This window comes from Erythrolamprus reginae, chromosome Z, assembly GCF_031021105.1.
Source record: "Erythrolamprus reginae isolate rEryReg1 chromosome Z, rEryReg1.hap1, whole genome shotgun sequence".
Classification (NCBI taxonomy): domain Eukaryota; kingdom Metazoa; phylum Chordata; class Lepidosauria; order Squamata; family Dipsadidae; genus Erythrolamprus; species Erythrolamprus reginae.
The window spans coordinates 18,606,058-18,619,482 of record NC_091963.1 but is presented as its reverse complement, the minus strand read 5'-3'; positions in this window follow the sequence as shown (position 1 = coordinate 18,619,482).

Genomic DNA, 13,425 nt, shown 5'->3' with positions numbered 1-13,425 from the left:
TTGGTACTGTCATATTTAATAAGCAGTGTTCGTCCAGTTTCCTGCAGATAGGCTTAGTAGTAGCCCTTGCTTACTAGGCTCCAATGAATGCAAGTTTTTCTGTGTGGAAACTATGTACTCTCCCAGTAAGTTGCACTTGTTCAAATCAGTTTTGCTCTCCATATAATGTCTCTTTTAAAAGGGAAATCTTAGTGGAAGCAATTGCCCTGGGGTCCATACCCAGAAGACACTCAGTGCATAATTTAGTGTTGAAATAATTAGGTGGCTCTTTATTTTTCTTTCCAGGCCCTGAAATAAATCACTTAAAAATAATCCCAAGAGGGTCCCCCCCCCTTCACAGTATTCTGCATTTTTTCCATTCACTCCTGTGACAGACTTCAATGGACATAAACAATGGAAGAAAATAATTCCATGCTGTAAAACCCAGTAGGAAGAAAATGGCCAGAATGCCGAGCAGGGACTCAAATTAATTCTCTGTTCATATATTCTCAGAGGCAGTAAAAAAAACCTTCCTTAGTGATGTACACTTGGGGTCATTTGCTGCATTCTATCCTGAACTTTAGAATTGGAGCAAATAAATGTATAGTAAAATAAACAGGAAACCGTTCTAAATAACTGAATAACTAGAATTCCACACCCATCAAAGTACAGGGGCAGCCAAGGCAAAATTGGTTTCTTGTTCACTGGAAATGCGAGAAAGAAAGAAGAGAAATGATGTAATTTGAATAATTAAGTGTGCTGCACTGAGGGAATTCACACTCCAACTTCCTAGTGATTTTTATCACCTTCTCATTTATTTTCCGAACAGTGGTCACTGGAGCTTTTCAGTGATGTCTCAGCTTCTCTTTCCCTGAATTGTATAGGTTGCACAGAATCCTTGATTTCTTCCTGACATTGATAGCAACCAGGTAGCTGTCCAGAGAGGCATTGATGCAGAAAATTTGGGCAGCTATAGAACTTGTTAAACTCAGGTATGTGGCATGGGTTGATTGACAGCAGTATCTGTGTTGCTTCCACATGAATTAGACACAGCCTGAAGCTGTGTGGTGTTAATAAATGACCAACAATTCACTTTACCTGTAGTTCTTTTCTTTGCCTCTTCTCTTCATCCTAGTGTAGTACATGATGCTTAAGAAGAACAAAGATAGGTGTGGGGTAACTTGAACAATTGTAAGAAAACAACCAGAAATGTTCCTCTTTGCATAATATCAAGAATGGAAATTAAAATGTAGAAATTTGCTCATGTGTCACTACTAGAAATGAACCTCTGTGCATGTGTATAAGCCTTTGTGCATGCACAGAGTTTTTTTTGACAATCTGCAGTGACCAGAGGACTGATTCGGTAGTGTGAGCCACTGCTTAGTGCTGCCCGTTTGGCGACCGGCAGCAAATTTCCACTACCGGTTCTATAGAACCAGTCCGAATCAAAAGCAACCCACCACTGGTTCTCACGGTTGGGAAATTACTCCTTTGTGGATCTTCCTTTAATAAATTTTCAGCAGTTACTTCTTGTCCAGACCTCATGTGCTTTGGAGAGTGGAACAACACCCCCTTTCAGTGACAGTTGCTCAAATATTCCTTTCCCTTTAATGGAAGTATAACAATATACAACAATCTATTAAAATACAACAATTATTGTTTTATTTTAATAGATTAATTTTAATTTAATTTAATTTATTAGATTTGTATGCCGCCCCTCTCCGGAGACTTGGAGTGGCTCACAACAATAACAACAATGTAAACAAATCTAATACATTTTTTAAAAAATCTAAAAACCCATTATTAAAACCATACAACACATACCATACATAAATATAAACCCAGGGGCTCAATTTCCCCATGCCTGATGACATAGGTGGGTCTTCAGTAACTTACAAAAGACAAGGAGGGTGGGGGCAGTTCTGATCTCTAGGTGGAGTTGATTCCAGAGGGCCGGGGCCACCACAGAGAAGGCTTCTCCCCTGGGACCCACCAGACGACAATGTTTAGTCGATGGGACCCAGAGAAGGCCAACTCTGTGGGACCTAATCGGTTGCTGGGATTCGTGCTTCAGGAGATGATTCTGAAGGTGTTCTGGTCCGATGCCATGTAGGGCTTTATAGGTCATTACCAACACTTTAAATTGTGACCGGAAACTAATCGGCAACCAATGCAATGTTTTTTGAATGATAGCACTATTAAATAAACACTATTAAAAATATTTTCAAAGCATCCTATATATTAACTGAGAAATATCTGCAGGACACAAGAGACTCAAACTGTTGCAGGAATAAAACTGGAGCCACAGAGTATCTAAATCTAGCTGCCAGAAAATCTGAAGGCTGTAGGCTAGATTGGGAAATCACTAAACACGATAAAAAAAACCCAACTAGTGGCATTTATGTAGCATTGACAAGAAAACCACATGGTTGTATCCAGTGTAGGGCTATCAAAACTTTTACTACCACACTGTGGGTGTGGCTTATGCAGGACGCCCTGCATCTTCTTTCAACTTCTTTCAATGCAAATTGGGTGTTTTGGGGTGGAGCTCCATTTTCACTGCCCCACTGCGTTCCCCCCCTGGCTGTATCTATGAAATAAGTTGGAGCTCAGCTGTTCTGAGTGCTGATTGGCTAGACTGTCTGGCAGCTCTCTATAAAAGGATTGGCTGTTAGACAGAACCTTTGCTGGTTTGTAAATAGTGGTCAATTAAAGAGCTGCTGTTTTGAAGCCACTTCTATCTGCCTCTTCCAATCACCCTATCTAATACTGGCGACGAAGGTGGGATTTAAAGGCTGATAGGCCAGAAAAGAGATGACAACCTTGCAATCCAGTCTGGAGCAGGAAGTATTCAAAAAACGGCCTTTTAAAAGTGCCAGTTCAACCAATATGACAACACAAGCCCCAATTTCAACCTGGTATGGGAGTACTGGGACACCTACATGACTCACTTCAAATGCTTCATGGAGGCAAATGATCTTCTTGGGCTATTGGCCAACTGCAAGTGAGCACTCTTCCTGAGCTACTATAACACAGATGTGTTTGAGACAGCCCATGCACTCATCAAACCAATGCCAGTGCAGAGTATCACTCCTAGTGCCACCACTGGTAGAAGTCCTTCCGAACTTCTAATGGGTCACCAACTATGATCTCACCTAGATCAGCTACACTGCTGAGGCCCCAGTAGACTCCCATAGTCAGCTCCAACACTTTAGCATAGGGGATCAAGTATATGCCCACAACTTACAATCTTACACATTGGTAAAAAGAATCAGAATACTAAATATAAACTTGGAGGAATTGAACTTATTGATAACCCTCAATCTGTCAAAGACCTTGGAGTACTCATATCCAATGACCTAAGTCCTAGAGCCCACTGCAACAAACATTGCCAAAAAGGCTTTAAGAGTTGTTAACCTAATCCTTCGCAGCTTCTTCTCTGGTAATTTTGAACTGCTAACCAGAGCTTACAAAACATTTGTGAGACCAATCCTAGAATACAACTCGCCTGTATGGAACCCACATTGCATATCTGACATCAACACAATTGAGAGAGTCCAGAAATATTTCACAAGAAGAGTCCTTCATTCCTCTTCTCACAACAAAATACCTTACTCCGCCAGACTTGAAATTCTTGGTTTAGACAACTTACAACTCCGTCGTCTCCGTTCCGACTTAATTATAGTTCATAAAATCATATACCAAAATGTCCTACCTGTTAACGACTATTTCACCTTCAACCCCAACAAAACACAAGCACGAAATCGATTTAAACTAAATGACAACTGCTCCAAACTTGACTGCAAAAAATACGACTTCAGCAACAGAGTGATCAGCTCCTGAAATGCACTACCTGATTCTGTGGTTTCTACTCCTAACCCCAAAACCTTTAACCTTAGACTATCTACAATTGACCTCTCCCTCTTTCTAAGAGGTCTGTAAGGGGTGTGCATAAGTGCACAACTGTGCCTACCATCCCTGTCCTATTGTCTTCTTTGTTACTTTTTATCATTACTTATCTAATGTTTTTATTTGTACAAATTATCACCCTATAATTGTTTGACAAAATAAATAAACACATAAAATAAAACAAATAAACTATGCTGGGAATCCTCTCTGGCTTCCTGCCATGGTCACAGAGCTCACCGGCTCTTGCTCTTAATGAGTAGAGCTTGAAGTCGGTAGAAGCTAGAGTTGACATGTTGATCAACTTTGAGGCCGACTCAGCCGCTCCACTCTTATGTTAACAGAACTAACTTCTGAGCCAATGCCTAACCAACAGGAGCAATCACTCGCCCCTAACAGAGACAACGCAAAACAACCAAGTCCGAAGACTTGCCTAATGATGCTCATGCTGGGGGGACAAGCTCCGAACGAACTGGTCCTTGAAGCGCCAGCCCCATGTCATGGGACAAAATCCAGAAACTTCTGTTGGTTGAAGCTGGGAGCAACAGAAGCTCACACGACCTGACCATTCACCCCAGCTCCAACTGAACTGCACTGATCTGAAAGAGCATCTAAACATTCTGCCTATCTGCATGACTACGTCAGACGTTGGGTTAGCTCAGGGACAGGCAAAGTTGGCTCTTCTGTGACATGTGGACTTCAACTTTTAAATGTATTACAGTGATCCCCCGGTTATTGCGTTCCCGACCCATTGCGAACAGGGTAATTTGCGATTTTTCAACCCGGAAGTCAAAACACCATCTGCGCATGCGTGCCTTTTTTTTTTCTATGGGCACGCATGCGTAGATGGCGGCTTCCCTGGGTCTTCCCCCTCTTGCTGGCATCAGCGAGGAGTTTCCCCACCGGCCACGCAAACTCCTCGCTGCCGCTCGCCCGCCCCTTCGCCCGCCCACGCCGTTCTGCTCTCCCTTACTTGCTGGCGGGGAGGGCGAGAAGCCCTCCCCAGCACCCGCTCGCCCGCCCTTCGCCGCTCGCTCCGCCCTTCGCCCTGGCCCGGAGCAGCCGACAGAGGTAGACGGATGATCCATCGCCGCTTCTTCCCCAGCGGAGAAATTCCAGCCCCCCGCCTGGTCCCGCCCAATCCTCCTCCCTGAGGCAGCTCGCCCTCCCATGGCCGCTTCCTCCACCCCTCCATCGCAAGCCCTCGCCACCGCAGCCAACGCGCGCTGCGATCTTCAAGCCCCGGCTCCTTTCGGACCAGCATCCCGGGCCAAGCAGCTGCCTTCCGTGACTGAGCCTGGCTCGCCCGGAAGTTCATAGCGCACGTTGGTGCTGCAGCGGCGGCGACGTTACTGCCGGCTTGGCTTCCCTCGCCAGCGCAGCCAACGTGCGCTACGATCTTCCGGGCGAGCCAGGCTCAGTGACGGAAGGCAGCCGCTTGGCCCGGGATGCTGGCCGAGAGGAGCCGGGCTTGATCCGCTGAGCCCTGGCCGGCTTGGCTTCCCTCACCGGCGCAGGCGTTGGCTGCAAGCGGCGAGGGAAGCCAAGCCGGGCTTGATCCCGCTGAGCCTGGCTGGCCCGGAAGATGGCAGCGCGTGTTGCCTGCGCCAGGGCGAACTTCTGCGCTTGGCTTGAGGGCTCAGTTGGGAAGGCACGCGGGTGTTTTAAAACATCCCCGCCGACATGGGGGGCTCGCTAGCACCCCCCTGAACCCCCCAACCCGGGTTTGGGGGGGGGGTTGCTAGCGAGCCCCCCATGTCGGCAGGGACATTTTAAAACACCCGCGCAGCTTTCCAATGAGTCCCGAAGACAAACGCGGAAGTTTGACGTTTGTCTTCGGGACTCATTGGAAAGCCCCCCATGTCGGCGGCGACGTTTTAAACACCCGCGCCGCCCCCAATCTTCGGCTCCTCGCTAGCGCTGCAGAAGTAAAAACACCATCTGCACATGCGCAGATGGTGTTTTTACTTCCGCAGCGCTACTTTGCGAAAACCCACTCGTTGCGGGGGGTCCTGGAACGGAACCCTCGCAACGAGCGGGGGATCACTGTATTGTTATTTTAGAGTCTAACTACTAGATTTTGTCATTATATATTGTTTTTATCATTGCTGTAAGCCGCCCCGAGTCTACGGAGAGGGGCGGCATACAAATGTAAATGAATGAATGAATGAATGAATGAATGAATGAATGAATGAATGAATGAATAAATAAATAAATAAATACACAAACAAGCAAACAAGCAAACAAACTAACTAACTAACTAACTAACTAACTAACTAAATAACTAAATAACTAAATAACTAAATAACTAAATAACTAAATAACTAAATAACTAAATAACTCCCAAAATTCCTGAGTTAATAGGAGAGCTAACAAGTCGTAGAAGAGCCAACTTTGCCTACCCCTGGGTTAGCCCAATAAGAGGGGTGGGGTGATACATTCTCAGACTGAAACACATAGGCTTCAGTCAGGTCCTCCCATTCTGAGACGGAAAATACCGATTGCTGATTGGCTAGACTACCTGGCAGCGCCTTATAAAAGGTCAGGCTGTCAGACAGAGCCTTTGCTGGATTATAAATATTTGCCAAATAAAGAGCTTTTTGTTTTGAAGCCACTTCTGTCTGCCTATCTAACACCAGCTTTTTGCTTTTTTTGGATTTGGGCTGTTTCTTCTCAAAAAGCAACACATTGTTATAGAAAATGGTTTTTTTAAAAAAATTTAGCATGACTAGTAAGAAATGGACTACAGTAACCTAGAAACAATTGGGATTCTTTTAGAAGGGGAAAGACACTTCTGAAAAGGGTATGTCTCATCTCATCTACAAAAGGTCCCTGTATATTTAAAGATCTGCTAGCTTGAGAAGTATTTCAGAACGCTGGGTACTCCTCCGAAAATAATTGGATATGTAATCAGGAACATCCATCAGGCTAATAATAGCATTTCAAACATATATTTGGAATTAAAAACAAAGTTTCCCAAAAGAAAAAAAAAAATCAGATTGCCATATGAGCCGAGGTAGTGCAGTGAGTAGAGCGCAATACTGCAGGCCACTACAGTTGACTGCTAGATCTGCAGGTCAGCGGTTCAAATCTCATCACTGGCTCAAGGTTGACTCATGCCTTCCATCCTTCCGAGGTGGGTAAAATGAGGACCCCGGATTGTGGGGGCAATATGCTGGCTCTGTTAAAAAGTGCTATTGCTAACGTGTTGTAAGCCGCCCTGAGTCTAAAGAGAAGGGCGGCATTAAAAAAAAATCAAATCAATAAATAAACAAACAAATATTTGGATTGCAAAAATCTGGATGCCCACTGGATGCAGCAAAGTGATTCCTTGGCTTTCCAGAGACCAATGTATGCGGTTGAGATTTGATTAAGATGGCCTCCAATTGCTTAGAAGCTTTTGAATGGCTTGGCTGCAGAAGTAATATGTGTTAAAGGCTAATCTTATCCCAAGATAATTCCATTCTCCTTCTCCTCCTCCTCCTCCTTCTAATATAAGGATTCCTGTCATGCTCTCTTTTTAAAAATATAAAGCTATATATGGGATTATTGCATCAGCCATTAGGACACTTCATGAATCTCTCCCTGGGCCTTCCTCTTTCTTCCTCCCCCATCATCCCTTTAGATTCATTGAATAAAATTTGACAGGCTGAATACATCAATATGCTCTCCGGGCTAACCCAGCGATTCCTATTGGAGTTGGATGTGATGCTGTGGGACCAACTGCCCGAGAGCAAGGCCGTGCGGTGCTTGAATGAATAACTCTGGAATCCTAGCAAGGGGGAGGCCTGCTACCTTTGGGAGCTGGGGTTTTGAAGCAGCAATGGTGGCAGCTGTGTTTGTGTTCCCATTAAAATCAAGAAGGCACTTGCAGCTCCGTACAGAAAGGCAGCAGAGCAATCGTTTTAACCTTAGCCGAGGCCTGGCATGGTGAGTTGTGTCAGTGGGTGGCATAGTTCCTGCCTCTGTTTTGCTTGTTGGTCTTGAGAATAGATGGTTGAGAATGGGAGAAGAATGTAACAAGAGTACTTGAAAAAAAAAATCCGTGTGGGGAGTGGGAATAATCAATCATGCAGGGCTAGAATTTTTTTCTTTTAGAACACTTTCCTATAGAGTTATAATTTTTTTTAAAATAAAAAATAAAGCCCCCCCCCTTCAAGCTGAGCTTGAATTCTGACGAATATACAAATAGATCCATGCTATATCTCCTATTTGCAGAAGAGACGGAGTAACGACTCGGACACCAGAGCTGGATTTAAACTTGGGTCATTTTTATTATAATAAATTTGCATAATTTATTAATTAAATTAGCATGAATTAGCAATAAATTTGCATAAATCAAACATATTCAACTATGACCCCAGAAACAGTGGACCTGCAGGGTCAAACAAACACTTCCGGGGCGGAAATGACGTAAAAGGTCAACATTCCTGGGCAACTAAGGGCGTAGTCGATGCTGGTCCAGGTGAGGGGACCTCTCCCTCACCTGAGACCCTGCCATGCACTCGCATGAGGGGGGGTCCCGCCGGCTCACCCCTACCCTGGGACTTCAATAGCGGGACCCCAAAGACAGGTTCCCCCCAAGTGCGCAGGTAGCACCCACCATGGGCTTGGAGAGAACCTGTCAATCATCCCCAAAGATGCCCAAGGGAGAACGCGCAGTTGCTGAACCACCACCCAGATTTCCACCCCTAACCTGCCACGGAGCGAGGGGGTCAGATCTCTATCTTGGCCACCCCCGACTCCCCCCTCATATCTGCGCCAGCTCACGCAGAGACCGCTGCAGGTCCTGTAAGAAAATGGCGTTCCCCTGCTCTGACAGGTGAACACCATCGGCCCGGTAAAGCCACGGCCGATCTACGGTGATGAGGGGATGGTGCCACTACAACCCCACCTAATTCCTTGACTGTTTTTCCCACGGCCTTATTCACCCTACGCCTGACCCGGTGTATGGCCCTAAGGGAAATGGCGTCCCTCCAAACGATCCTTGGGAGGATCTCTGACCACACCACTTGCGTGGTGGGGCCATACCTTGCGAAGCCACCGCAGGTCTTCGCTTGCGCCTGGATGATCAATGGAAGACCACCAAGCAGGCACAGGTCATTGCCACCGAGGTGCAAGACCAGCCATCTGTGGTGCGGCTATGGGGTTGCCGACCACCCAGTCCCATCTGGGCGCGACCCTGGGTAGCCGCCCGCCCAGCAGCGCCGGGTACCGCCCTGAGATGCTGAGTACCCAGCAACGTCGGTAGGAGCTCCCTCCCACCGCATACCCCTCCGGCCCATCCAAACAACATTGACCCACCGTCCCAACGACAGCTGGGTCCCAATGGTGCTTCTGGCTGCTGAGCGTGCCGGCCCAGAAGACCATGCTGTTGGCCACACAGCAGCGCCGTCGGTTTCTGCCTGGACTGGGAACCTGGAAGAGGACACACACAGAGAGGTTACCTAGCCCTAAACCCTGCCCAGAATCCTCAGCGGGCCTAACATAACCCAAATATGCCGCTGACCGCCAGCGGCCGATCTCCTGAATCCGTTGGGCCGGGAAAACCAGAAAGTGCCGCGCTAGTGGCGGCGCCGATACGGAACGAATGCGTTCCGTAGCCGGCGGGGATCCATGCCCTACCTGAGACATTGCCTTTGACACTAACGCCCAGAATTGATACCGGGTCAGGGGGGTACCATCCTGGTGTTGAAAAAGGTACCCACGCCCTGACCCCCCGCAAGCCACAAAATTGCTGCAAAGCAGCCACCGGGCACACAGACTGATCGGTGGCAGCACTAAGCTCAATTCTAACCCCTCTGTGTAACTGATCTGTCTTGGAATGTCTCACCAAAAGGGAGACACCCCCCTGCCTAAAGGTCAGATCAGTAAGCTGGAAAGCACGGAGCGACAAGTCAGACTGCGAGGAGGCCATTGCCTCGCTGACCCCTGAGGGCCCCAAAAAACATAACACAAGTCGCTGCCCTAAAAAGACGGGCCTCGTACAGAGAGGCACACAGACTGTCAAATGCCTGATTAATCAAAGACAGCTGCTGAACCGTCAGGGCCTGACGAGTGTCAGAAGGGAACCCCTGTCGCTCCCTCACCCAGCCTTCCAGCATCCTCCGGATGCGAAAATCACCCGAAAAATCACCAAACCCCCCCGCCTTGGACAGAAAGGCGAGGCCGGCTAACCTAGACCTGATAGTCCTGACTGAAAGGCCACGCCCCTTCAGCAGGACACAAAATTCAGCTAGGTGCTCAACCGGGGCAGGCCAGCTATGGGGGTAACCCTTACCCTGCCTGAAATCCCCAAACTCCTTACCTGCACGCTGTAAGCTCGCAGGGTGCCAGGTGCTACCGATAAGGCGATCGCCCTGGAGGCCTCATCTCTCCAGCTCTCGGGAGCCCGCCCAGGCTCCACAGGTGGGCTGGAAACACCTCTGGCGACTCTCGGGCCCACGGGGCCAGGGTCCGAAACCTGGACAACTGACCACGGGACAAGGCGTCAGCCACCCCGTTATCTAGCCCCGGGACGTGCCTAGCCAAAAACAAGGCGTTCAAGAGACAAGGACCTGTGCACAAAATGGCGGACAAGCCGCATTACCCTGTCACTCTTAGAGGACAGGGCGTTCACAACATGGACAACCGCTAGATTGTCACACCAAAAATGCACAGTCTTATCCCTAAAACTGCTCTCCCCCAGAGCTCTAAGGCCACTATCAAGGGGAAAAGCTCCAAAAAGGTCAAGTCCTTAACCAATGAACAGGCACTCCATTCCGGAGGCCATGCCGACCAGCACCACTGGTCACCTAACACTACCCCAAAACCGCAAGTCCCTGCGGCGTCGGAACACAGCTGCAGCTCCGCTTCCAAAAGAAGCTCCTGCCGCCAGAAAGACAACCTGTTAAAATGTTCCAAAAACTCCCACCACACACAGAGGTCCGCCCTGACCCCAGCGCATAAGCGGGTACGATGGTGGGGCAAACGTAGCCCCTTCATCGCATCATACAACCGGCGAGAAAAAGCCTTACAGGCACCACTACCCGACAGGCGAAATTAAGGATCCCGGCCAATTCCTGGAGCTGCCGAAGAGTAACCTTCCTGCAGCCCAAGACCGCCTCAAGCTTGGTCCTAATTTTAATCAACTTATCCAGGGGCAATCTGAAGATTGCTCCTCTGAATCCAATTCAATACCGAGGAAGGTAATCCTGGTGGCAGGGTTACGGATCAGGGTGGCTTTTAGCCTTCGGTCTTCTCAGGGGCTAAAGGCACCCCCAATTGAGCACAAAGGGCTTCGAAGTCCCGCATCAAAGCAAAGCATTGGCTCCGAGTGCGCCGGCCACGGCCAATCAAGAAATCATCAAGGTAATGAACGACCGAACCCAGGCCACTACGCCTCCTGAGCACCCACTCCAGGAAGGTACTGAAGCTCTCAAAAAGGGAGCAGGAAACAGAGCAGCCCATAGGCAATGCCCTGTCCACATAAAACCCACCTTCAAAATGGAAGCCCAGAAGCTCGAAGTCACCTGGGTGAATGGGGAGGAGCCGGAATGCCGACTTAATGTTGCATTTACCCATAAGGGCTCCCACCCCACACTCCCTAACCATGGCCACGGCCGCATCGAAGGATGCGTACCGGGACTGAACAAAGCTCGTCAGGAATGAAGTCATTCACTGACTCCCCTTTTGGAAAAGACAAATGGTGAATCAACCGAAATTCAACCACTCGCCTTTTTGGGGACCCACCCCCAGGGGGGACACTCTAAGATTCGAAAAGGGCGGCTTCGGGAAAGGCCCAAGGACCCTGCCCTCAGCGACCTCCTTTCGAATCTTAGTCCCCGAACAATGTCCCTCATGTCCGACAACCGACCTGAGGTTGTTCCCGACATGAAAGCCTTCCTAGCGCCCACATAAGGGATCGTAAATCCCTCGGAGAAGCCCCTTCAAGAGCAACTCGGGCTCTCGGGCGAGGGTGGTAGTCGACCAACCAACCCTCGAGCCACAGAAACATTAATTGGGCTGGGCCCCTTTTCCCCCAGCTGGTGGGGGAGGTTTTCCTGGACCCCCGCCCTTCTTCTCCGCCCCTTTCTTGGGGCGGGGACAGACTGAAGCCGCATGGGACCCCCCACAATTCCCGCAGGCATGCTTGTACTTACAAAAGGGACGAAAACACGCCCCTTTTGCAGCAAACTCATGACAAGCGGGGCGAGGCCCCCTTGCCAGCCACACCAGGAGTCGCCTTGGCCGGCGAAGCCGCGCCAGGCTCCTCCTCCATGAAGTGCCCACTATCCGTACGCTCACACCCTTCCTTCCCTGACATATGCGTGGCCCGGAACCAAAGGTCCGGAACCACCATATCCCAAGGCAAGTTAGGCTCTACCGCCATCCTCATACGAAAGCCTTTATCATAATGGCCGCCATATGGTGCCCTTATATTCGAAGTGGGCCCTGGCAATCAAATCTATATATTTAAACATGGCAGAGGCCATAGCCGGCTGCCTCTGAATCACCACAGACCCATAAGTAAGAAAAGCATACAGCCAGGAGCTGAAGCATTTCATTACTTTGGTTTTCTTCGTTTTCTCCCCCGGGACAATCTCTTTCTCCTGCTTAGGAACCTCTCGGTTCAAAAGCGAAAAAAGATCCACGTATTCTCCCCGCCATATAGCCTCCTTCACCGAAGGGTGAAGGTGGCATCCTAAAGGGGTGGACGGCAACCCGCACGGGATGGCCCCTGCTTTAATGCAAGCGAAACGGGTCCCATACCGTGTTGGCCGCAACACCAAAAAACTCCCGCACCGTGGGGGTAGGGCAAGACAGGGAGCGGGGGCATAACAGCAGGGGCTGGAGGAACCACACCCCCCTGCCCCGGGCACCGCAGGTATCCCCGTAGGACCTGGCCCCGGGCAGCGGAGCAGGGGCCAGCCGCCAGCGGCCCCGAAGGAGGAACCGGCTGCGCCCAGACCTGCCCGCAGGTGCCCGTGGAAGGACCCCAGAAAACTGGACCCACTCCCAACCCCCGCCGGGGGAAAACCCGGGGTGGGTGAAGGAAGAAAGGACAGCGGTGTAGTGTGTGGTGCAGCCTCACCTGCCCCGTACGGGGTTGATGACATCCACGGGGGGCCCATTGTTGCGGGGCCCGGGAAAGCCCGCCATCGGCCCTGCCGGGGCCTGTCGTCCAGGCAGGAGCCATCTGCCCAGCCTGGGCCGCCGCAGGATCTCTTCCCAACGCCGCAGGAACTTGATCAAGGGGACCCTCCGGAGCCCGAACCACTTCTCCACCTGCTCGAGCTCGTCGAGCCTCTCCAACACCCTGGCCCAAGACATGGCAGGAGAAAGATCAGGTTGAGGGGCAGGAGGCAACGAAACCACCCCCCCTTGCTCGGGGACCACCCCCGTAGGCCCCTCCCTACTGGCCCGAGCCCGGGCAGAAGGCCTAAGGGCCCTCCTGGGACGCGCAGCCGGCGGAGCCATAGGGGGCAGTGGCAGGCCTCTTCTTCGGAGCCATCCCAAATCCTTAAAATCTAGGATGCGGGGAGCAACCTCAGCTGCTAC